Consider the following 23,584-nt stretch of genomic DNA (forward strand, 5'->3'; position numbering starts at 1 on the left):
CTATTTAAATAATAGGTGCCCAAGCCTCTCACAGACTAAACACTCAGTAAATAGAGTTTCATTCCTTTTGTCGAAATTTGTTAAACAATTACTGTATGGCATGCTCGGTGACCCTGGAATATGAAGATGAATAAAGTCATGATCCCTGCCTTTAATTTATTAATGTATTAATTAATTTATATTATTATTATTATTAATTTTTGTTTTTGAAACAGAGCCTCAAGCTGTCGCTCTGGGTAGAGTGCAGTGACATCACAGCTCACAGCAACCTCCAACTCCTATTCTCTTGCCTCAGCCTCCCAAGTAGCTGGGACTAAGCCTGCGCTTAATCTAAAGAAAAAAAAAAAAGTGCTGTGGGGAAGAAACTATTAGCATTCCGGCCTCTTCCTGCCTCTGGTTGGATGGTATTCCTTTCACTCACGGTCAGAGAGGTGGGCTCTTAGGTTCTATCCAATCAGGGATGCTCCAATATGAACTGTCCAATCAGATGCACAGCCAGAAAGAAGAAGGCGGCACCTTGGATTCTGAGCAGCGTTTGTCTCTTGAGCTGGGCTCTGAGCTGGGGCCTCCTGTTCCATCTCCTGGAGATTCCAAGTGTCTCTTCAGCAGCCTCTGTCACCCTGTGACCTGCAGGTACTGGAGATCTGTCGGGAGGACACCAGGACATCACCGGAGCTGGGAAATGGTGAGTATAGGAAACTGGGTGCCCTGAGATGGGGAGGGAAGTGGTTGGAGCCAGAAGTGGCTGTAGCAGGACCGACAATTTCCCTTCAGTTTTACAGTCTTCAGAACAAAGTTTGCCACTTGTACCCCTTGTCCCACGGACCCCACTTGTCAAAAGGAGGAGTGGGGCAGGGAGTCGGGACCCTGTTTCTCCAAGCGTTTCTGAAACTGTTGCACCATGGCCCAAAGCTCGCTCTGAGCAACTGTGTGCCTGCAGCGTCTGTAGTCCCTCCCTCCTGGTGATAGAAGGGTCTTCAGGGGAGAATCCCAGCTGAGTATGTGGGGTTTGTTCATAAGGAGGCTGTAGTCTGGGGGGCCCTCAGCTCCTCCATTCTTTTGTCAAACAAAGTGAGGTACCAACGCAGTGGCTTTCTCTGTTGCCTGTCATTGTAGTTAAACACGGGGACAGGGAGTTGATGCTTAAAAAGGCTTTAGTATAGGAAAGGCTAGTAATTCTGGAGAACAGTGAGAGTAATTTTTTAAATGTATTTTGTATGTAATACATTTAAAATGTATTTTTAATACATTATATAGAAAATAATTTTGCAAGTATACCAGAAATACACTTACGTGATTAACAGCATGTAGGCGAGTTAAATACATATGACAATTTAAAAGTAATCAAAAATCATCGTCAATAAAACAGATTTAACATCCTATTAACTAGTTCTATAGTGCCTCATTACTTCCTCGTATTCTTTTTTTCCACGATTATTATCTTTATTCCCTATTTCTGGTTTGGCCTGTTTGAGAGACTTGCTGGTCCTATGTTTTAAAGGCATTCTCAGTTCAGAAATAGCTAAGAAAGGTTGTGGGGGTGTCTGTGTCTACCATAGTCTCTACTTTTATTTATTTTATTTTCTCATCTATGAAACTGATTTAACATGAAAATAATTTTAAATTTGTTATAGCTAGTTAAATTGACATGCAGGTTGTCCTGGTTAATTTTGTTTTTGAAATTTGTGAAACAAGGCTGGGCCTGGTGGCTCAGGCCTGCAATCTTAGCACTCTGGGAGGCCGAGGCAGGTGGATTGCCTGAGCTCATGAGATTGAGACCAGCCTGAGCCAGTGCGACAACTCCTCTCTAAAACTAAAAGAGAAAAAAAAAAAATAGCCGAGCATTGTGACGAGTGTCTGTAGTCCCACCTACTTGGGAGTCTGAGGCAAGAGAACCGCTTAAGCCCAAGAGGTTGCGGTTGCTGTGAGCTGTGATGCCAGAGCACTCTACGGAGGGTGACTAAGTGAGACTCTGTCTAAAAAAAGAAAAAAAGAAATTTGTGAAACAGATGGGACATATAAATTGGATACATTGTCTTTTGTAATATATTATGAAGCTTATAGTATATAAAATAAAAATAACTATAAGGTATGGACTTAGGTAATGTTGGGTAATTATGACAATACTTTAGATAGGAACCATTGGATATTCTGAAAAATCTTGCTTGCTGTTTTATTTGTACTATGCATTTTACACATGTTTACTTGTTTGTTTGTTTTTTGCAGTTTTTGGCCGGGGCTAGATTTGAACCTGCCACCTCCAGCATATGGGGCCAGCGCCCTACTCCTTGAGCCATAGGGGCCGCCCATGTTTTCTTGTTTTTAATGAGTTGGGAACTGTTAGATAAATTGACACAGTATATAGATTTTAAAGTTTTTACATTTATGATTATGTTTTAGTAATAATGACTGCTTGATTTTTTAGTATACCTTCTCATACTTGTTTTAATTCAATGCTCAGAGTGTTTATGGCTTGAAAAGGTCTTAGGTCTTGATGATGGCAAAGGCCAATGGACTGATTTTCAGATTGAGTCCAATAGCTATTGTTGGTATGAAAAAAATGGCTGAAGTGGTGTATTTAGCAGGGCTAAAAGGTGTAGTTGACTATTATAGTTTTCAGGGAGGTTAATATATTAAGTTACTTTAGACCAGTTGGACTTAAGTTTTGTACCCAGGGTAGAAAAAGGGTGAATCTTAGCAAACAAAGTTTCCCTGTGTTGTAGCAGGGATGGATGAAAAATCCTGGGTGCCAGATAATAAGAACTGTCTTCAGGGTAGCTTGGTGTGTCTATTGGCATAAGGTAGAAAGGCAGTTAAGTTACATTTAATTAAGAAATTATTCAGGTTAGTGTATCGGAATGGGTACTGTTGAAGCTTGATATATTTATGACTAGCAGTTTCATTTTTCAGTTGTATAGCAAATATATCTCTTTTTTTGAGAGTAGTGGTTGTTTTGTAACTGTAAATATCCGAGTATGTGATAATTTTGTGGATATATGGGAAAAGTGAAATCTCTCATAAGTTCTAGTGGGAAAATGTGGGTGGATGCCCAAGATTTTCATTGTGGATGAGGTTGTGTCATTGGATAGTAGCATAGAAGGGAAATATGTACTGTTTCACTTGTATCTGGAAGTTCCATCGGTTGTATGTAAAATAGGATGATGTCCATGCACTTTTACAGAAGACGGCATTAACGACCTAGAGTAATTCAAAGTTCTCATAAACAGAATAATTACAAAAGACTTGCTTTCTGGGATGGTAAAGAAAGCTATTTAAAGACATGATTAGAGATTAGAAGACATGCCAGATATCTGTAACTGGAAATTTCCCCAAACTGGGTTTTTATAAGATAGTTTTTATCAGATTATGATTGACTTTTTCTGGCCAGTACTATCACAGCAGTGATATTGGGCTTGCACTTGCGATTCAACACCTGATAATTTGTCCTGTTACAGTTGATGTTAATTCTATTCATTCAGTTGCACTGTTCTTGGACACATATTCCATTGTACGGTTCAGTATATCTTCTGTATTGTTAATAAGAACTTGGGGAGATTATCAACTAATATGAGAAAATCAAAACACTTATTGAGGAAGCACCCCTTTCTTCTTAGATTCTCTTCATTATACTTTTCTTGGGAAAGTAAAGATTGTCTTGTTTGTTTACAGGTTCAGGAATCAATGGGGTAAATCCAATGTCTGCAGTTCACTGCATGTTTGACATAATATCATTATGGGAATGAAGCATTATCCCTCCTGTTGAGCTTGTTGGAAATTAGGAAATGGAATCTTCGCCCCATATCATCCCCATACATTTTGCAATGTACATGAATAAAATCTACATTTTTCATGATCTCCAAGTCTACAAATTAAAACTTTAGAGTTACAATTTATCTCATCATAACATTGTCATATAAAAAACACACAGATTATAACCTATGATGTAAATAAGGCACAAAATTATACATTCCTGTATTGGTGGCCTTTCATTTCTACTGTGTCAACCCAAAATGTCTGATGTGTACACTGGTTTTGTGGATGCCATTCCATCCCCTTTCTTCAGTTTTAGGCAACACATGAGGGAATATATCCCTTCTATACTTATTAGGTCATTGCATTTACTCTTATAAGTCAGCAAGAGTTCTCTTCACTCACTTAACTAAAAGTGAAATTCATGGCTTGGTGCCTTTAGCACAGTGGTTAAGGCGCCGGCCACAACACCCCGGCTGGTGGGTTCAAAGTTGGCCCAGGCCAACTAAACAACAATGACAATGGCACCAAAAAAATAGCTGGGCATTGTAGAGGGCACCTGTAGTCCCAGCTAGGAGAATGAGGCAAGAAAATTATTTAAGCCCAAGACTTTATTGTTGCTGTGAGCTGTAACACCATAGCACTTTATCCAGGGTGACAGCTTGAGACTCTGTCTCAAAAAAAAAAAAGTGAAATTCTATATGCCTGTGTTTTCCTGGTAAATATGTTTGTTTTTCAATGAGTGTTGACATTCAAGGAATTATCTATTGAATTCTCTATGGATGAGTGGCCTGCTTGGACCCTGCTCAACAGCATTTGTATCAGGAGGTCATTTTAGAGACCTGCAGAAACATGGTCTACCTGGGTGAGGACAACTTATATACACAGTTCCAGGTCTACACTAAACAATTCATATTCTGTCCTTGTAGAAGGTTTTTATTCAGTTTATTCATTGACTAAGTATCAGGTTCTTGTTTCTATGGAAAACTTTAGGATATCTTGGTATAAAAAAGAAAAATTGGAGTTGCTTTATTTTGGCATTAATCTTACCTTTTTTGAGCTGATTTATATCCTTTACTAGATTAATGGAAATTTCAGAAATTTCATGGCCTAGATTGTTACTCATACCTTTAAGTCTGATTTCTATCACCAAATTTTATTTCAGTAGTTTTCAGTGGTGGAGGAGTTAGGAATGTTCCAACATTAAATACTTTATAAAGATCTGAAGTTTCTGCAAGGAAATCTGTTTGGGATTATTATTTCAGGATCTTCTAAAATGTCCTTTCCTCTACTTCACCAAGGCATTAGATTGCCAATTGCAGAATCCCCAAAACAGGTCTTACTGTCTCTAAACCAGAACTCATCACCTGTCTGGGGCACAGCAAGGAACCCTGGAAGGTGAAGACACAGCAGACACTACTCAAGCACCCAGGTAGGTTGGAGTGAGTGGAGCAGGTAACACTGGTCAGAGGTCCAAGTTCTGGGAGGAAACCACACAATGCAGTGTGATTAGGGAAGCTCAGCTTAGCCAGAAATTATTTCTGAGAAGCCTGGGTTTCTTTTCCTTATTCTTACATCAAGGCATCTGTCTTGTTTTTATTATTTTTTAATTTTTATTTTCTTATTGATAAAGAGTCTCACTCTCTTCCCTCACACGAGAGTGCCATCACATCAGCCTAGCTCAGAACAACCTTACACTACTGGTGTCAAGTGATTGTTCCATCTCAGACCCCAAATAGCTGGGACTACAGGTTTCTCTACATTTTCTGGCTAACGTTTTATTATTATTATTATTATTATCATTTTAGTACAGGGGAGTTCTCATACTTATTCAGGCTAGTCTCGAACTTGTGAGCTGAAGCAGTCTCCCTCCTTTCCTTCCCAGAGTGCTAGGCATATAGTTGTGAGCTACTATGCCTGTTCTTGGTTTAATTTCCACAAGGACCTTACTTTTCACTGATATTCCTTCTAGGTTACAGTGAGAATGTAAGAACTTCCTATGGCTTACATTGGAGTACAGGATCTGACTGTTCTTCCATTGCTTTTAAGGACATAAAATATGTGTGTATTTTTTAGTATACTTGTGAAATTTCTTTTAATATTCTTTAGGCTGGGTGTGGTGGCTCACACCTCTAATCCTAGCTCTCTGGGAACGAAGATGGGACTATTGCTTGAGCTCAGGAGTGTGAGACCAACCTAAACAAGATTGACACCATATCTCTACTAAAAAGAGAAAAAGTATACAGGCATTGTAGTGTTTTCGTGTTGTTCCACCTACTGGGGGCTGGTGGTGGGGATAAGGATGGTGAATTGCTTGAACCTAGGACTAAGAGATTGCTATCCGTAGGCTGATTTTATGACACTGTAGCCTGAACAACAGAATGAAACTGTGTCTGAATAAAAGTTTTCTTTCTTCTCTATTTTTTTGAGACAAGAATCTCAAGCTATCTCCCTGGACAGAGCTATGGCATTACAGCTCACAGTGACCTCAAACCCTTGGGCTTAAGCAATTCTCTTGCCTCAGCCTCCCAAGTAGCTGGGACTACAGGTGCCTATGACAACACCTTTCTATTTTGTTTGTTGCAGTTGTCATTGATGTTTTTGCTGGCCCAGGTTGTGTTCGAACCTTCCAAAACTATCCATTGAGATACAAACACTGCCAAAATTTCTTTTTCTTTAGCATCATATCCAAAATATGTTAGTGAGGTGGTGATATTAGTATTTGTTTCAGAAATCCCAGGAATACCACGAATAGGTTTTGTGTGTTTTATGCTGTATATTTTTTTATGCTATGAAGATTTCAAATAAATTTCTGAAGAAATTATAGTCATTTTAACAGAACACTAAGAATCTCCCTAAATGTAAGAAAGTCTAATTTTTTTTTTTTTTTTTTTTGAGACCGAGCCTCAAGCTGTTCCCCGGGGTAAAGTGTCATGGCATTATAGCTCACAGCAACTTCACACTCCTGGGCTTAAGTGATTCTCTTTCATCAGCCTCCCAAGTAGCAGGATCACAGGTGCCCCCACAACACCCAGCTATTTTTTGTTTGCAGTTATCATTGTTGTTTGGCAGGCCTGATCTGGATTCAAACCCTCCAGCTCTAGTGTATGTGGCTGGCTCCTTAGCTGCTTGAGCCACAGGCGCTGATCCAAGTCTAATGTTCTTTAGCCTCAAAATTCTGTTTTTATATGGACTATGAAAAATAATTTAATTTCTATGTGTAGTAATTTGCCAACCATTTTTTTGAAGACAGAGTCTTAAGCTGTCACCCTTGTAACAGTGCGGTGGCATCATAGCTCATGGCAGGCTCCATCTCAATCTCAAATGATGCTCTTGCCTCACTTTTTCTATTTTTAGTAGAGACAGGATTTTGTTTTTGTTCAGGCTGGTCTCTAACTTGTGAGTTCAAGCAATCCATCCACCTTGGCCTGATCCACAGCACCTGGCCTTTGCCAACCTTAGTGTGTTTAAAGGTATCTACTCCCTACAATTCATTTTTGGGGTTTTCTTTCTGAGACAATGTAATGTGTCATGGCATTATAGCTCACAACCTTAAACACTTCAGGTGAAGGGATCCCCTGGGCTCAGCCTCCTGAGTGTTTGCGGCATCCACCACATTTGACTAGTTTTGAAATTTTTAGTAGAGTTGGTATCTCCCTCTTGGTCAGGGTGGTCCTGAGCTCTTGAGATCAAGCAGCCTATTTGCCTTGCCCTCCCCAAGGGTTAGGATTAGGTATGATCCCCCACATCTGATGGCTACATTTCTTTTTCTGTTTTTTTTTTTTTTTGAGACAGAGTCTCAAGTTGAGACCCTGGGTGGGGTGCTGTAAAATCACAGCTCACAGCAACCTCCAACTGCTAGTCTTAAGCGATTCTCTTGCCTCAGCCTCTCAAGTAGCTAGGACTACAGGCACCTGCCACAACTTCCGGCAGTTTTTTGGTGGTAGTTGTTATTGTTGTTGGCAGGCCCAGGCTGAATTTGAACCCACCAGGTCTGGTGTATGTGGCTGGCGCCTTAACCGCTTGAGCTACAGGCATCGAGCCTATATTTCTTAATAATATTATGTTATTCAGGAGTTTAGAGTATTCCTGAGGATACATTAGTGTCTCTGTTGTTACAATATAATTCTCATTTTATAACTGTCTCTGGCTTATGATATGCTTATTCATACACACACACACAGAGCATGCAGGCAGCAGAACCTCTGCAAGTTGACCACTCAAAGGACTGTGACAAACTTGCCAACATACAGAGGTGATTAGCATAAGGAACCAGGCCTGCTGTACCAATACACATATGTGGTGCGTGTCTGCTCTATGAAAATCAGGTCAAGTTGAGGAGAAGGTCAATGTAGGGAGATGGCTCACTATGGAGGTTCTAATGTGTGTGTGTATGTATACATATTTACTATTTGTGTGTGTGTATATATATGCATGTATGTATACACACAAAATATGTATATATATATATGTATATACACAGACGCAAATACATATACACACAGAAAATAGTCCATACATATATATGCATGCACAAATAGTATGTATACACACACACACACATTTACACATACACACAAATAGTACACATATTTATATACACATCCAAATAACATAAAGACACACGCACACAAAGTGTCAAGGTCTGCAGGCCTGTCTCCATGGTCATGAGTGAACATTTCCCTCCAGGTCTCTGGATGGGTAGCACCATTCCCACACATGGCTGGGAGAAGTTGGAGAGTCCCACATTGTCCCCTCAGAATTGTTAATAGGACAAAGGCATGCAGGCCATTCTCCAGTCAGTAACCCAGATCAGGGATCCTCTAGTTTGCTAAGTGAATGAGGGTCGGCCTTGTCTGAGTGACCCTTCTTAAGGGCATTAGAAGGATGTCACAACCTCCTCCCTGGATTCTAAAGCTCGCATAACATCACTTATTGTGAGATGGTGACTCACTGTTTTGCCTAGGCTGGTGTCCAACTGTTGGACTGAAGTGATCCTCTCACCTCAGCCTCCCAATAGGTGAGATGACAGGTGTGAGTCCGTGTGCTGGGCTGTCACTGAAGCATCTTTCCCTATAGATGGCTCCCTTGGGAGGAATACATGAAGACAGGACTTGTATTCTGCTGTCTTGCTGGTTTTACTGTCTGTATCTATGTTTTCACATTCCATTTATTTTGTGTTCAATCTTTTGTAATTTTAGATTTAAATATTCAGAACTATGTGTTAGAATTTCAATCTAACAAGATTGTAGCAAGTAATTTAGAGAATGAGTAGGAATTCCAGATTTATTAAAAGGCTCATTTGGCTTGGCACCTGTACCACAGTGGATACAGCGCCAGCCACATGCACCGAGGTTGGTGAGTTGTAGCCTAGCCCGGGCCAGCTAAACAACAGTAACAACTGCAAGAGGAAAATGGCCAGTTATCCTGGCGGCGCCTTTGTCACAGCTATGTGGGAGGCTGAGGCAAGAGAATTGCTTGGTCCCAGGAGTTTGAGATTGCTGTAAGCTGTGATGCCACGGCATTCTACTGAGGGCAACACAGAGCAACTCTGTCTCAAAAAAAGTAAATAAATAAATAAGGCTTGGTGCCTGTAGTTCAAGCGGCTAAGGCCTCAGCCACATACGTCAGACCTGGTGTGGGGGGAAATCCAGCCCTGGCCTGCCAAACAGCAATGACAACTACAACCAACAAAGGAAAAAAAAAAATAGCCAGGCATTGTGGTGAGCGCCTGTAGTCCTAGCTACTTGGGAGGCTGAGGCGAGAGAATTGCTTAAGCCCAGGAGTTGGAGGTTGCTGTGAGTTGTAATGTCATGGCATTGTACCCTGCTTCAGGTTCTGTCTCAAAAAATAAAGAAAGAAAAATAAATAAATTTCTTGAAAATTTTTTTCAAAGAAAGTTTATTTTTCAAAACAAACTTAAAATTTCTAGTTTACTCGGGGCAAACATAAATCAGCAGGATTGTTATCACTTTCCTCAACCTGTATCTAAATGATATCTTAATTTTGCCCAAATGCTTATTTTAAATAGTATGATTTATCGTATTTACAAAGTTATATTTTTATTTTATTTATAATTTTTTTTTATTGTTTCTTAAGGGTGAGTTAAACCTTTTCAGTTTTTGAAAAAATAAGAATATATTAATAACATAATAAAAATTATCTTTACTGGGCAGCGCCTGTGGCTCAGTGAGCAGGACGCCGGCCCCATATACTGAGGGTGGTGAGTTCAAACCCATCCCCTGCCAAACTGCAACAAAAAAATAGCCGGGCGTTGTGGCGGGCGCCTGTAATCCCAGCTACTAGGAAGGCTGAGGCAGGAGAATCACCTAAGCCCAGGAGTTGGAGGTTTCTGTAAGCTATGTGACGCCACAGCACTCTACCGAGGGCAATAAAGTGAAACTCTGTCTCTACAAAAAAAAAAAAAATAAATAAAATTATCTTTACTATTTTCAAATATTTATTAACATTTTCTGATAAGTATCTCATATTAATAAATTATACATTTTCCATTAAATTTTATTGAAAGATGGTGCATAAAATATTCAGTATACCTGCTCTCATCCAACAAAATGTTAACTAATATTAACAAAAAATACCTGGGCTCAGTGCATGTTGTTCAATGGTTAGGGCGCTGGGGGGTGGCGGGTTTGAACCCGGCCCGGGTGTGCTAAACAACAGTTACAACTACAACTACAACAACAAAATTAATAGCCCAGCGCCACAACGCCAGGCTATTTTTTTGTTATAGTTGTCATTGTTGTTTGGAAGGCCCTGGCCAGGTTTGAACCCGCCAGTCCCGGTGCATGTGACCTGTGCCCCAGCCACTGAGGTAAAGGAGCAGAGCCAAATAGTAACTTTAAGAAGAATCCTTCAAGCATTTTAATAGAGTCTGCAACATTTTTATTCATCAACTTTGCTAAAAGTTTCTAATTTCTATGTATCCATGACACACGTTTTTTAGGGTTCACTGTGAGTATGATGTAACATTTCATTGTGGTTTTGCTTCACATTTCCGTAAGAATTAGGACTTTAGGCAGCCTTTGAAATGCTCATTGGCCATTTATAGTTCTTTGGAAAGTGTTAGTGAGCTCCTGCCATCTACCTGGTTCTGCCCTCCAGAATGTTAGGATTACAGACATATGGCTCGGCGCCTGTGGCTCAAGCGGCTAAGGCACCAGCCACATACACCTGAGCTGGAGGGTTCGAATCCAGCCCGAGCGCGCCAAACAACAATGACGCTGCAACCAAAAAATAGCGGGCATTGTGGCGGGTGCCTGTAGTCCCAGCTACTTGGGAGGAGGAGGCAGGAGACTTGCTTGAGCCCAGGAGTTGGAGGTTGCTGTGAGCTATGATGCCACAGTACTCTACAGAGGGCGACAGCTTGAGGCTCTGTCTCAAAAAAAAAAAAAAGGATTACAGACATAAGCCACTGCTCCAGGCCTCTTTTTAATTTTTTTTTTTTCTTTAGAGACAGATTCTCACTTTATCACCCTTGATAGAGTGCTGTGGTGTCACGCTTACAGCAACTTCCAACTCCTAGTGATTACCTAAAGTGATTCTGTTGCCTCAGCCTCTGGAGTAGCTGAGAATACAGGCACCCGCCACAACGCCCGGCTATGTTTTGTTGAAGTTTGGCCAGGGCCAGGTTTGAACCCACCACCCTCAGTATATGGGAAAGGTACCCTACTCACTGAACCACAGGTGCCGCCCCTCTTTTTAAATTTTTAAAGTATGTCACCTCACCTCAGTCAATTTTGTTTGTACTTTTTACCTATACATGGTGTACCAAAATTTGCCAGACATACATGGATAAGGAAAATTGGAAATTGTAGGAAAATGTACCATTATTTACAAAATATTCATTACAAGATTTTCCATCATATTTTTCTGTACAAAAAGAAAGAAATTCGGGCGGCGCCTGTGGTTCAGTGAGTAGGGCGCCAGTCCCATATGCCGGAGGTGGCGGGTTCAAACCCAGCCCTGGCCAAAAACCACAAAAAAAAAAAAAAAGAAAGAAATTCAAAATCTAAAATATAATATCACTTTTTTATCTCTGAGACACTTTGTCACAATTTTTGTAATTTTGCATGACATTATTCAACTCTATATAATTTAAGACATTGAGAATGACAGTTAAATATAAGTCAACCACATGTCTGGTGGGAATTTCATTTTGTTTCTGTTCATTTGCCTACATGTTACTTATATTTGGTTTAGGAATAGTACATTTTCTCTTGGTTGCTGGCCAATGGTTATTTTATCCTGTAGGTGAATATATATGAAAACTTTTTTTGTGGGTGGGGGTGAACAGAGTCTCACTTTGTCACGCTCGGTAGAGTGGTGTGGTATTATAGGTCACAGCAACCTCAAACACTTGGGTTCAAATGATTCCTTTCCCTGAGCCTCCCCTGTCACTGGGACTACAAGTATCCACCACAATGCCCATCTACTTTTTTTGAAGATGGGGGTCTTGCTCTGGCTTAGACTGATCAGGCAATGTACCTGCCTCGGTCTCCCAGAGTGCTAGGATTGTAGGCATGAACCTCTGCCCCTACCTACAAAAAGTGTGTCAAGTTTTACTCATATTTACTGGTGAATATATATTATGTTTGTGTGAATTATTTGTGTAAGTTGAAGATAATTTTTGAAAGGCCATCTCATTTACCATAAAGTTAACATTTACCTTTATTAAGGATGTTAGAAGATTTCCTGATTTTTAGAAGCTGAGTAATACTCTGTCCTTTTTATATCCTAAATTATATTTCACTATTTGTTTCTTGAGGCTAATGTGGATTTCTTTCACCAAATGGATTATGTGACTAATGCTGTAATAAATATGTGTGCAGATAGCTCTTTATTAGAGCACGTACGTGACGGTTGTATATCTGTCCTACCTTTTTTTTCAGTATGTATTTTATATATATTCAAAATAACAACAATGAGTTACAGTTTTCTAACAAATAAGCCCTCATATTATTATTTCATATTCTTTACCTTTTGTGACCACTTTGACTTAAAGCATATTTCATGAAATAAGACATGTTTTGCTTCAAAATATATTGTCTCTTGCTAGGCGCTCCTGCCATATGTCTATAATGCTATAAATCTGGGAGGCTGAGATGAGAGGATGTCTTGAGCTCAGGAGTTGAAAACCAGTTGGAACAAGAGCAACACCCCATGTCTATTAGAAATAGAAGATAAAATTAGCTGATAAAATAGAAAATAAAATCACCTGTAGTGCCAGCTAGTCAGAAGGCTGATTCAGGAGGATCGCTTGAACCTAGATGTTTCAGGTTGCTGTGAGGTAGGCTGATGCAGTGGCACTCTAGCCTGGGCCATAAGGTGAGACTCTGTTTTAACACATGTGTGTGTATATATATATAGAGAGAGACAGATATTTGAATTAAATATCTCTCTTGTTCTTTTTTTTTTTTTTGAGACAGAGTCTGAAGCTGTCACTCCAGGGAGAGTGCTGTGGCATCATACCTCACAGCAACTTCCAAATTTGGGCCCAAGGGATCCACTTGCCTCAGTTTTTCTATTCTTAGTAGAGACACGGTTTCGCTTTTTGCTGAAGCTTGTCTCAAACCCATGAGCTCAAGATATCCACTCGCCTTGGCCTCCCAGAGTCCTGGGATTACAGTCGTGAGCCACTGCACCCGGCCAAATATATTTCTGTCCTGTAATTTTTTTTTTGAGACAGAGCCTGAGTAGAGTGCCATGGTATCACAGCTCATAGCAACCACCAAGTCCTGGGTTCAAGCGATTCTCCTGCCTCCACCTCCCAAGTAGCTGGGACTACAGGTGTATGCCACTAGGCCTGGCTATTTTTTGATTGCAGCTGTCATTGTTTGGTGGGCTTGAGCTGGATGCTAACCCCCCAGCTCAGGTGTATGTGGCTAGTGCTTTAGCCACTTGAGCAACAGGTGCCAAGCCTGTCCTGTCATTTTTTATTCCATGTTTGTCATTACATGTAAGATGAGTATCGAATATAGAATTGGATTTTGATTTTTTTAGTTTTTAAATCCCTATCTGTACTCATTTTATTTTATTTTATTTTATTGAGACCGTCTCACTTTGTTCCCCCTGTTATAGTGCCATGGCATCATAGCTCAAAGCAACCTCAACTTCCTGGGCTGAACTGATCCTTTTGCCTCAGCCTCTGGAGTTGCTTGTATTGTAGGCACTAGCCAGAACAACTGGATATTTTCTTTTTTTTTTTGTAGAGACAGAGTCTCACCTTATCGCCCTCGGTAGAGTGCCGTGGCATCACACAGCTCACAGCAACCTCCAAATCCTTGGGCTTAGGCAATTCTCTTGCCTCAGCCTCCCGAGTAGCTGGGACTACAGGCACCCGCCACAAGGCCCGGCTATTTTTTTGTTGCAGTTTGGCTGGGGCTGGGTTTGAACCCGCCACCCTCGGCATATGGGGCCAGCGCCCTACCCGCTGAGCCACAGGCGCCGCCCTGGATATTTTCTTATAGACAGTGTCTCTCTCACTTGTTCAGGACAGTCTTGAAGCTGGGAGCTCAAGAAATCCATCCACCTTGGACCCCAAAAGTACTGGGATTGAAGGCATGAGCCACCGTGCCTGGCCTCCATATGTTTATTTAATGTCTGTCATTTCATTGTGAAGTTTAGTCCAAAAATCTGTATGTAAATTGTTTGTTTTTTGAAAATGTGTCTCCAGCTGTCGCCCTGAGTAGAATGCCATGGTATCATCATAGCTCACAGCAATCTTCAACTCTTACTTTCAAGCAATCTTCTTGCCTACGTTTTTCTTTTTAGACAGGGTCTCAATTTTGCTCAGTCTGATTTGGAACTCAGGGGCTCAAGCAATCCACCTTCCTCAGCCTGTAAGGGTGCTAGAATTACATGCATGAGCCACCCCACCCAGTCATGTGTATGTAGTTTTTGAAAGAGAAGAAATTACTGTGATTTTTAAAACTTTTGAAAGAAAAAAAAAAACTTCTGAAAGAGAAGGGCTTACTGTTGACAACTTTTTTAACATCTGTACTGGAATGTGGAGATATTGCCAAGGCCACAAAAAAGGCACTTTGGAGTGGGCATAGAAGTAAGATGACAGTAGGCTCAAGTGACCTATTTTTATTAACATAGTACAATTTACACCAGTTCTATCATACTCTACAATTACAATGACAAATAATGTCCATTGATTACAGGGATAGAAATGGGAGTACTGTATATTCTGGAAGATTTCCCCTTTTCAAGAAAAAATCATGAATATTTTACCCCCGCACCATTTAACACAGATTTGGAAAATCCATGTAAGGGGAAACATCTTGCTAATCCCAGGGTCTTCTCCACTTGAAAATGTAGATGTGCTTTTTCTCTGGAGTGTACTGTCCTTTATAAACTGTGCCCTCTTGCACAGTTATATCTGCTTATTCTGCTCATTTGTTTCACTGTCTTGGTTGTAATAACTGATCTTTGACATCTGCAACAAAAAAATGGAACACATTTACCTCACGTCTGGTCCCCTAATATCTGACATTTTGGTGTTCCTATTTGGGAGGAAAATATACATCTTCAACAAGATAAGCTAATGGAAAAATAGACATTCTGAATTCACTCTGCTGCTGCATATTACTCATATTACTTACTATTCCTACATCTCTCTGGCTGTCTTCACTTCCAGGTAACGTAGCTCCTTACCTGCACCTGCTTCATCAGCTTTTTTCTTCCTCATCTTGACAGTGCACTTCATCTCTCAGTTAGTGCTAATATTCAAAAGCTTAAAAAGGGGTTTCAGGCCCCATATAAAGAATGTTAAACCAGATTTTAAGGTATTGATATATAGAATGGGGATGAGTAGACAAAGGGAGAAAGTCAGGCCATGAGCAGATCTTTGGGGTTTTCTTGGGCTTTTGTTGTTGTTTGTTTGCTTCTTTGTTGTGACATCACAGCTCACAGCAACCTGGAACTCTTGGGCTTAAGCGATTCTCTTGCCTCAGCCTCCTAAGTAGCTGGAACTACTGGTGTTCCCCAAAATGCCTGTTTTTTTTTTGTTTGTTTTTGTTTTTGTTTTTGGTTGTAGTTGTCCTTTTTGTTTGGCCGGCCCAGGCTGGATTCAAACCCTCCAGCTCTGGTGTATTCTGCTTGATCTACAGGCACTGAGCTCCATTAGCAGATCTTAAGAGCAGAAGGAAGCTTTTTTTTTTTTTTTGTAAATTCAGTTTGCTTGTTCATTCTTTGTTTGAAGTACTTCTTTTTTGTTGATTTTCTTCTTCCTCTGACGGTGCTGGCTGTTTTTGATGTTGTTAGTAGAGACGGGGTCTTACTCTGGCTCACTGCTGTTCATACTGGTCTTGAACCTCTGAGCTCAGACAGTCCACCCGCCTCAGCCTCCCACAGCACTGGGACTACAGGTGTGAGCCACCACGCCTGGACAGAAGGAAGCTTTTGAAATGGTTACTATCACTGGGGAAGGTTGTCGGGCACTGAGTTCCCCTAGAGGCTCAGTCAAGAAGACACCATGCCTGAGCCCTTCCCAGTCTAGGTTCCTGGAATAATAAATGGCTCAGAAAGAGGCCTGTGCTGGAACTATACCCTCTCTATTAGAGAGGTGCAGTGGAAGTTACATTGTCCTCCCAGCGGTTCTCAACCTGTGGGTCATGGCTCCTTTGTAACAATGAAAACAAATCACGGCATTAGGAAGGTTTAGAACCTGTACACTCTGTGAAATCCGTGAACCAGCACTGACCCTCTGAAACTCTCTCAGTCTAATGGACAAACTGCAACTTCAGAACAAGCTCAGCTGGGAAGGCTGAGTGTTGGCAAGCTGTCTCTCTGTCATAGTAAACAAATGGGTGTGCATAACATTAGAGCCTCTCTGCTTTCCCTGGACATTCAGGGCCTCTGTTTCCCTCTCCTATATCTCTCTCAAAATGGAAGGTAAAATAGAAACCCTTGTGATTGCTAAAGTCCCTCTGCTCACTAGTTGATGATGTCTTTGTTTAACCCTTTTGATGCTTTTCAACTGCCCTAACCCATTGTTTGGATGAAGTCTCCTCTTCAGGGTAGAGACCTAAGTCCTTGAAATACACAGGTCTCCTTTCTCACATCTTTATGAAGAAAAGACTTAACTAGGATGCAATTTTATTTCAAAGTAGAAAAAAAGAAGGATTCAAAATATAGAAGTGAAATGTGAAGACAGTTATGACTATGAAAAACAATGGTTCATAAGGAACTTTATTTTTTATTTATTTATTATTTTTTTTTGTAGAGATAGAGTCTCACTTTATGGCCCTTAGTAGAGTGCCATGGCATCACACAGCTCACAGCAACCTCCAACTCCTGGACTTAAGCAATTCTCTTGCCTCAGCCTCCCGAGTAGCTGGGGCTACAGGCGCCCACCACAACGCCTGGCTATTTTTTTTGGTTGCAGTTCAGCTGGGGCCAGGTTTGAACCCACCACCCTCGGTATATGGGGCCCGTGCCTTACCGACTGAGCCATAGGTGCCGCCCCCATAAGGAACTTTATTTATTTATTTTTTTTTTGTAGAGACAGAGTTTCACTTTATGGCTCGCGGTAGAGTGCCATGGCATCACACAGCTCACAGCAATCTCCAACTCCTGGGCTTAAGCAATTCTCTTGCCTCAGCCTCCCAGGCGCCCACCACAGCACCCGGCTATTTTTTTGTTGCAGTTCGGCCAGGGCCGGGTTTGAACCCGCCACCCTTGGTATATGGGGCCGGCGCCCCACCGACTGAGCCACAGGTGCCGCCCCCCATAAGGAACTTTAAATGGTAAGGGAATAATTTTGTCTAGGACAAAAACTGATATAGCAATTTTTGTCCTAAAATAAGTCATGTTTTAATAAGAAATTTTTGGAATAAACACAGGGCTTCAGCATGTCAAAAATAGTCTATGTAAGGCATAATATTTGCACATGTGAATTTATCAACATTTTGTATGTCAACAAGTTGGTCTAACTGAAAGGGAATCTCTAATTAAAACAACAAAGTGGGCTGGGGGCCGTGGCTTAAGTCGGTAATTTTGCCACTCTAGGAGGAAAAGTTGTCTGGAATGGTTGAACTTCTGAGTTCCAGACAGCTTAAACACAACCAATACCCCATCTTTAACAAAAACAGAATCCCTGAGGCAAGAGGATCTCTTGAACATAGGAGTTGGAGGTGCTGTGAACTATGATGCTATAACCCTCTACCCACGGTGACAGCTTGAGTTTCTGTCTCAAAGAAATAAAAATAAATAATACCACAAAGTGTTCTTTTTGTTATGAGACCTTGTTTAAAACCTCTTCGGAAATTGTTATGGTATGTAAATTATATCTCAATAAAAAAAATATTTAAAGTAAAAAAAAAACAAAAACCTCTTTGGATTGCTCTGTATATATTGAAACTGGCAAATAAATTGCATCAATTATTTAGCATCAATCTTCCACTATAGAGTGAAAATAAATCTCTATGTTCTGCCTGCCTGCAGCTGTATGTGATTAGTTATGGGTGTTGAGATCAAGATTATTAAGCTGTTATCTCTACTCAAAATTATCAGTTACTCCTTTGAAACCAAAGGAAGAAAAAAAGGAGCCAACTTAATCTGTTAAAATACCTCTCCGGGCTCGGCACCTGTCACTCAAGGGGCTAAGGCACCAGCCACATACATCTGAGCTGGCGGGTTCAAATCCAGCCCAGGCCCACCAAACAACAATGATGACTGCAACCAAAATATACTGGGTGTTGTGGCAAGCACCTGTAATCCCAGCTACTTGGAAGGCAGAGGCAGGAGAATCACTTGAGCCAAGTAGTTGGAGGTTGCTGTGAGCTGTGATGCCACGGCACTTTACCCAGGGTGACAGCTTGAGGCTCTGTCTCAAAAAATAAATAAATAATAAAATAAATAGAAAAAAAAATACCACTCTCAGGGTGGTGCCTGTGGCTCAAGGAGTAAGGCACTGGCCCTATATACCAGAGGTGGCAGGTTCAAACCTGGCCCTGGCCAAAAACTGCAAAACAAAAAAAAAAAAATAAAATAAAATATGACTCTCTTTTTCTCAACTGCCTGACATTTTCACTCCTTCCTCTTTGTCTTTAATTCACTGGTCACGCCTCTTGGATTTTTGTTACTAAGCTAAGATGATAAACATGTAAATGTAACTTCTGCCACACTTGAACAACAGATTTTTTTCTTTCACAAATGTGTACTCTGGCCACACTCCATTCTTTCTGGTTGTGGGACAAACTGGGGACTCCATGCCCTTAATCCTGCCCTTTTTGAGTTGTGGCTTTCTCAATTAAATAAGGTGTTTGGATGAGATTGTTCACCTACTGCATCACTGTGGTCTTTTATAAACCTACAGCCTTGATCTTCTCTTGGCTTTATAAAAGCTCTCGTTAGCCACCCCTCAACTGGAGGCAAATGGTCTGTGATAAACCTCTTCACAGAGTCCGAGAAAGATCCAGGAAGACACTCCAGACTCCTCTCAGATTGAATCAATGGGCAGCTCTTTCACTGTGGTCACTGATAAGAATCAGAGCTAACAGGTACATCATCTGAGCAAGAGGACTGGGTGAGGCAAAGGCTAAACAGAGGTGTACAAGCACAGGTAGGTATAAAACTCAGGTATTGAGGGTAGAAAGTGGTTAGATACTTGGTAACAGATGCCTCCTGCACCTGGAATCTGACGTGATTCTGGGTGGGAAAATGCAGGGCCTGGAGAACTGGCACCTAAGATGGGCCCAGCATTGTCCACAGGTATTACTTCATCCATGACAATGATGCCTTTCTGGATAGCAACAATTTGCCTTAATGTCTGTAGGGATACCTTATCTGATGGATAGTCTACCCTTTCTTCTCTACCTGTGGAAAGCTGTGGGTCAAGACTTTCTAACAATGTTAGGACTGCATATTTAGTGCTTCATACTGCAACTCTCTCCTATGACTAAACAACCTGGCTCTGTGGCAGGAGTGACAGGACAGCTGGAACACAAATTCTCTCTTAAACCTCTTACATTCTGGATTGGAGAAAAAGAGATGCCTCACTGGTTCCTTCAGATGCTTGATTTTCTTGTGGTCTTGGTGGGGAGAGTCTTGTCTAAATTAGGTACTCAGATTATTTCTGTCCAGAAAACAATAGCCTTCCAATGAAGATACACCAGGAATATGTCTGAGAGGAGCTACTCCAGTATATGGAGGCTGAGGACAAATGGTCAGAAGAAATCAACATCTAGGTAAACTTCTCTGACTGGGAAGAGGATACCCCTAGGAAAGCCCTCAGGATCAACCCAGTTGAGGCCCACTTAAAATGAAAGGGTCAACCACCACAAAAAAGTCCATACTTTTTGAAGCATGAAGCAATAATAGACCTAGCCCCTTTGATTGACAACTTCATGAGATGTGGACCTATAATGCTCGGTGAATGTTTATATAAAGCTAATTTTTTCAAATTTTTTTTTTTTGGTGGGGGACAGAGTCTCACTTGGTAACCCTCAGTAGAGTGCTGTGGCATCACAGCTCACATCAAAATCAAATTATTGGGCTCAATCAATTTTCTTACCTCAGCCTCCCAAGTAGCTGGGACTACTGGTGCCAGCCACATGCCCAGCTAGTTTTTAGAGATGAGGTCTAGCTATGGCTTAGGCTGATCTTGAACCTGTGAGCTCAGACAACCTATCCACCTTGGCCTCCCTAGTGCTGGGATGACAGGTGTGAGCCACCACACCAGATGAAAACCGCTATTTTTTTCATCTAAAAACCTGAAGGGTGGCACCTGTTTCTCAGTGGGTAGAGCACCGGCCCCAAATACCGAGGGTGGCAGGTTTGAGCCCTGCCCTGGCCAGCTAAAACAGCAGTGACAACTGCAACAAAACATAGCCAAGCAGTGTGGTGGGTGCCTGGAGTCCCAGCTACTCTGGAGGCTGAGGCAAGAGAATTGCTTAAGCACAGGAGTTTGAGGTTGCCTGTGAGCTATCATGCCACAGCACTCTACTAAGGGTGACAAAGTGAGATTATTTCAAAAAAATGAAAGATTTCTCAGGGGCACATGACAACTGGATATGTGAACGTGCCAGTGAGAAGGAGAAGACACAGCAAACTCCACGATGGAAAGTCACAGGTTTTAACTTCACTCTGTCTATAAATACCACTTGTGTTTTTCATCTTCTGTAGTAGTAACATATACAAATGGTTTTCACCTGAATTGTCAGGACGCTGTCCAGGGGTCCTCAAACTCTACATGAGGTCGTGTGATTGTGTTTGTTCCAGTTTTGTTTTTTTTTACTTCAAAATAAGATATGTGTAATGTGCATAGGAATTTGTTCATATTTTTTTTTTTACCTGTAGTCTGGCCCTCCAACGATCTGAGGGACAGTGAAATGTCCCCCTGTTTAAAAAGTTTGAGGACCTCTGCTTAGTTATTCACCATCTGTTACCAAGTACTCCACTGTAAATGCCAGTTGAATTACAAACTTGGCCTCTTTTCTTCATAAGGTGGTACTTCATAGAAATACAAAATGTGACATTATAAGAAATCCCCAGTGGCATGTATGGCTCAAAGGAGGAGGGTGGCGACCCAATATGCGGGAGGTGGCAGGTTCAAACCCAGCCCCGGCCAAAAAAAAAAAAAAAAGAAAGAAATCCCCTTGTATATATAGGGATCATGAAAAAACTGCCTTTTTCCCTTGGTTGCTTCATTAAAAGATTAACTCACAATTGTGGTAGTTTTTTTTTTTTTTTTTAATTTTTTTTGTGTGTGTTTTTCTAATTGTGGTAGATTAATAAGAGAAATGTTGGGTGGTGCCTGTAGCTCAGTGGGTGGGACACCAGCCATATACACTGAGTCTGGTGAGTTGGAACCCAGCCTGGGCCAGCTAAAATAACAAGGGAAAAAAAAATAGCTTGGCATTATGGGAGGTGCCTGTAGTCCCCACTACTTGGTCAGCTAGGGAAGAGAATTGCTTGACCCCAAGGGTTGGAGTTGACTGTGAGCTGTATCGCAATGGCACTCTACCCAGGGAGACACCTTAAGACTCTGTTTAAAAAATAAAATAAAATAAATAATAAAAAGGTTTCATTCTAAATACCATGTGTATGGGTGGAAGCACATGAATGATTACTCATAGATTTGGTAATGATCAGAGACTTTTACAGATGCCTTTTGGAAGGGAGGGGGGAGAATGTAGAAAGTGTAGGTGCAACAAGTCTTTGCTAGGGGAGAGTATGTGTAGATGTGGAAACAGATTTATCTGTAGATTAACCTCAGAGATAGGTATCCTCCTTCAAATGACCTTGGGGCCAGATCTATTAGCATGTAATAAGGAAGTGAGCAGCCCTTTTTGATTCCCAATCAGGTTACTCAGGTTTTATGTAGATATTAAAAAGGCCTCTTCCAATGCTTTCTGATCATGACTGGCCTTTATTGTTTCTTTTTTGTTTGTTTGTTTTTAGAGACACAGTCTCACTTTATCGCCCTTGGTAGAGTACTGGGGGCATCACAGCTCACAGCAACCTCCAACTCCTGGGTTTAGGCCATTCTCTTGCCCCAGCCTCTCGCAGAGCTGGGACTACAGCTGCCAGTCATAATACCTGGCTATTTTTTTGTTGCAATTTGGCAGGGGCTGAGTTTGAACCTGCCACCCTTGGTATATGGGGCTAGGGCCCTACCCACTAAGCCACAGGTGCCGCCCCTTGACTGGTCTTTAATTGAAAATATTCTACCAAGTGTTAGGGCTAAGTGGGCCTAGCCTAAAGCAGATAAGTGTCAGGCCTAGGCTATAATGAAAAAATACCACTTAACTCCTGACAAATTTCCAGAGTGCAAGTTTTCAGAAAAGAAATGAAATAAGTCTAGTTCACTCCCAAGATAAATGAGAAAGTACTAATCGTTTTCTTGCTTCTAGTTCACTCCCAGCTTTTTGCTTGGCTAACCACCTGGGAAACAAATCAACTGTCCTCAGAATGACCTTTAAACAATACCAGATGGAGAAAATGCTGAGACAAAGATGTATGAAACTAATACGTATATGGTGTGTATGATATATAACTAACCCACAAATTCTGCTTCTGTACAATGCTTGCTTGCTATCCTACCCGGATGCACCTGGACAGACTGCGTGCCAACCAGGATGCAGACCAAGCCTTACAAACCCAGCTCCTTAAACACTCAGGGCTGCTCTCAGAAACACCATTTGGGGACATTGAGGCAGTGGCCAAGTGACTCTTCAATAAAAGGACTCTGGTATGAGTTCAACTTGTTTGGCAGTGTGGTCTTTGTGGAACTCCTGGGCACAACACAAGGAGTCATATTTTGGGGTGAAATTTCCTTAGGTCCTTTATTTCCCTCAACTGGAATTTCCCTAAAAGTTTCACACGTTAAGAACTGAGTTGGGACTCAGCGCCTGTGGCTCAAGCAGCTAGGGTGCCAGCCACATACACCTGAGCTGGCGGGTTCGAATCCAGCCCAGGCCCGCCAAACAACAATGATGGCTGCAACCAAAAAGTGGCTGGGCGATGTGGTGGGCGCCTGTGGTCTCAGCTACTTGAGAGGCTGAGGCAGGAGAATCGCTTGAGCCCAGCAGTTGTAGGTTGCTGTGATGCCACAGCACTCTACCCCGGGTGACAGCTTGAGGCTCTGTCTCAAAAAAAAAAAATTAATTAATTAAAAATAATAATATAAATAAAAGAGCTGTGTTGGCACCTGGAGAGAGAGAGCAGGTTAGTAATCTAGTCATAAGATGTTTGAAAAGACATACAAGAACATAAATTATGATGAGAATGAATAAGCAGAAAAGACCAGATCTGAGCACATTTCCCCACAGCCCATTAAACTAGTCTCTCATTCTTGGGAAGAGGT

The 23,584-nt window shown here is 41.3% G+C and overlaps 1 protein-coding gene across 2 annotated transcripts in view; it reads left to right on the forward strand.

Moving 5' to 3' along the window:
* Positions 1–570: 570 nt before the first annotated feature.
* LOC128572871 (zinc finger protein 43-like) overlaps positions 571–23,584 on the forward strand; it is a 49,795-nt gene continuing 26,781 nt past the window's right edge. The window contains exon 1 of one of the 2 annotated variants that reach the window (XM_053573002.1): positions 571–685. The gene's annotated coding sequence lies outside the window, so the exon portion shown is untranslated. Of the gene's footprint in view, positions 686–5,106; positions 5,183–23,584 lie in introns of those variants that run through there. The other variant, XM_053573004.1, reaches the window with a different exon arrangement.

The sequence above is a fragment of the Nycticebus coucang genome, chromosome 20 (assembly GCF_027406575.1).
Source record: "Nycticebus coucang isolate mNycCou1 chromosome 20, mNycCou1.pri, whole genome shotgun sequence".
Classification (NCBI taxonomy): Eukaryota; Metazoa; Chordata; class Mammalia; order Primates; family Lorisidae; genus Nycticebus; species Nycticebus coucang.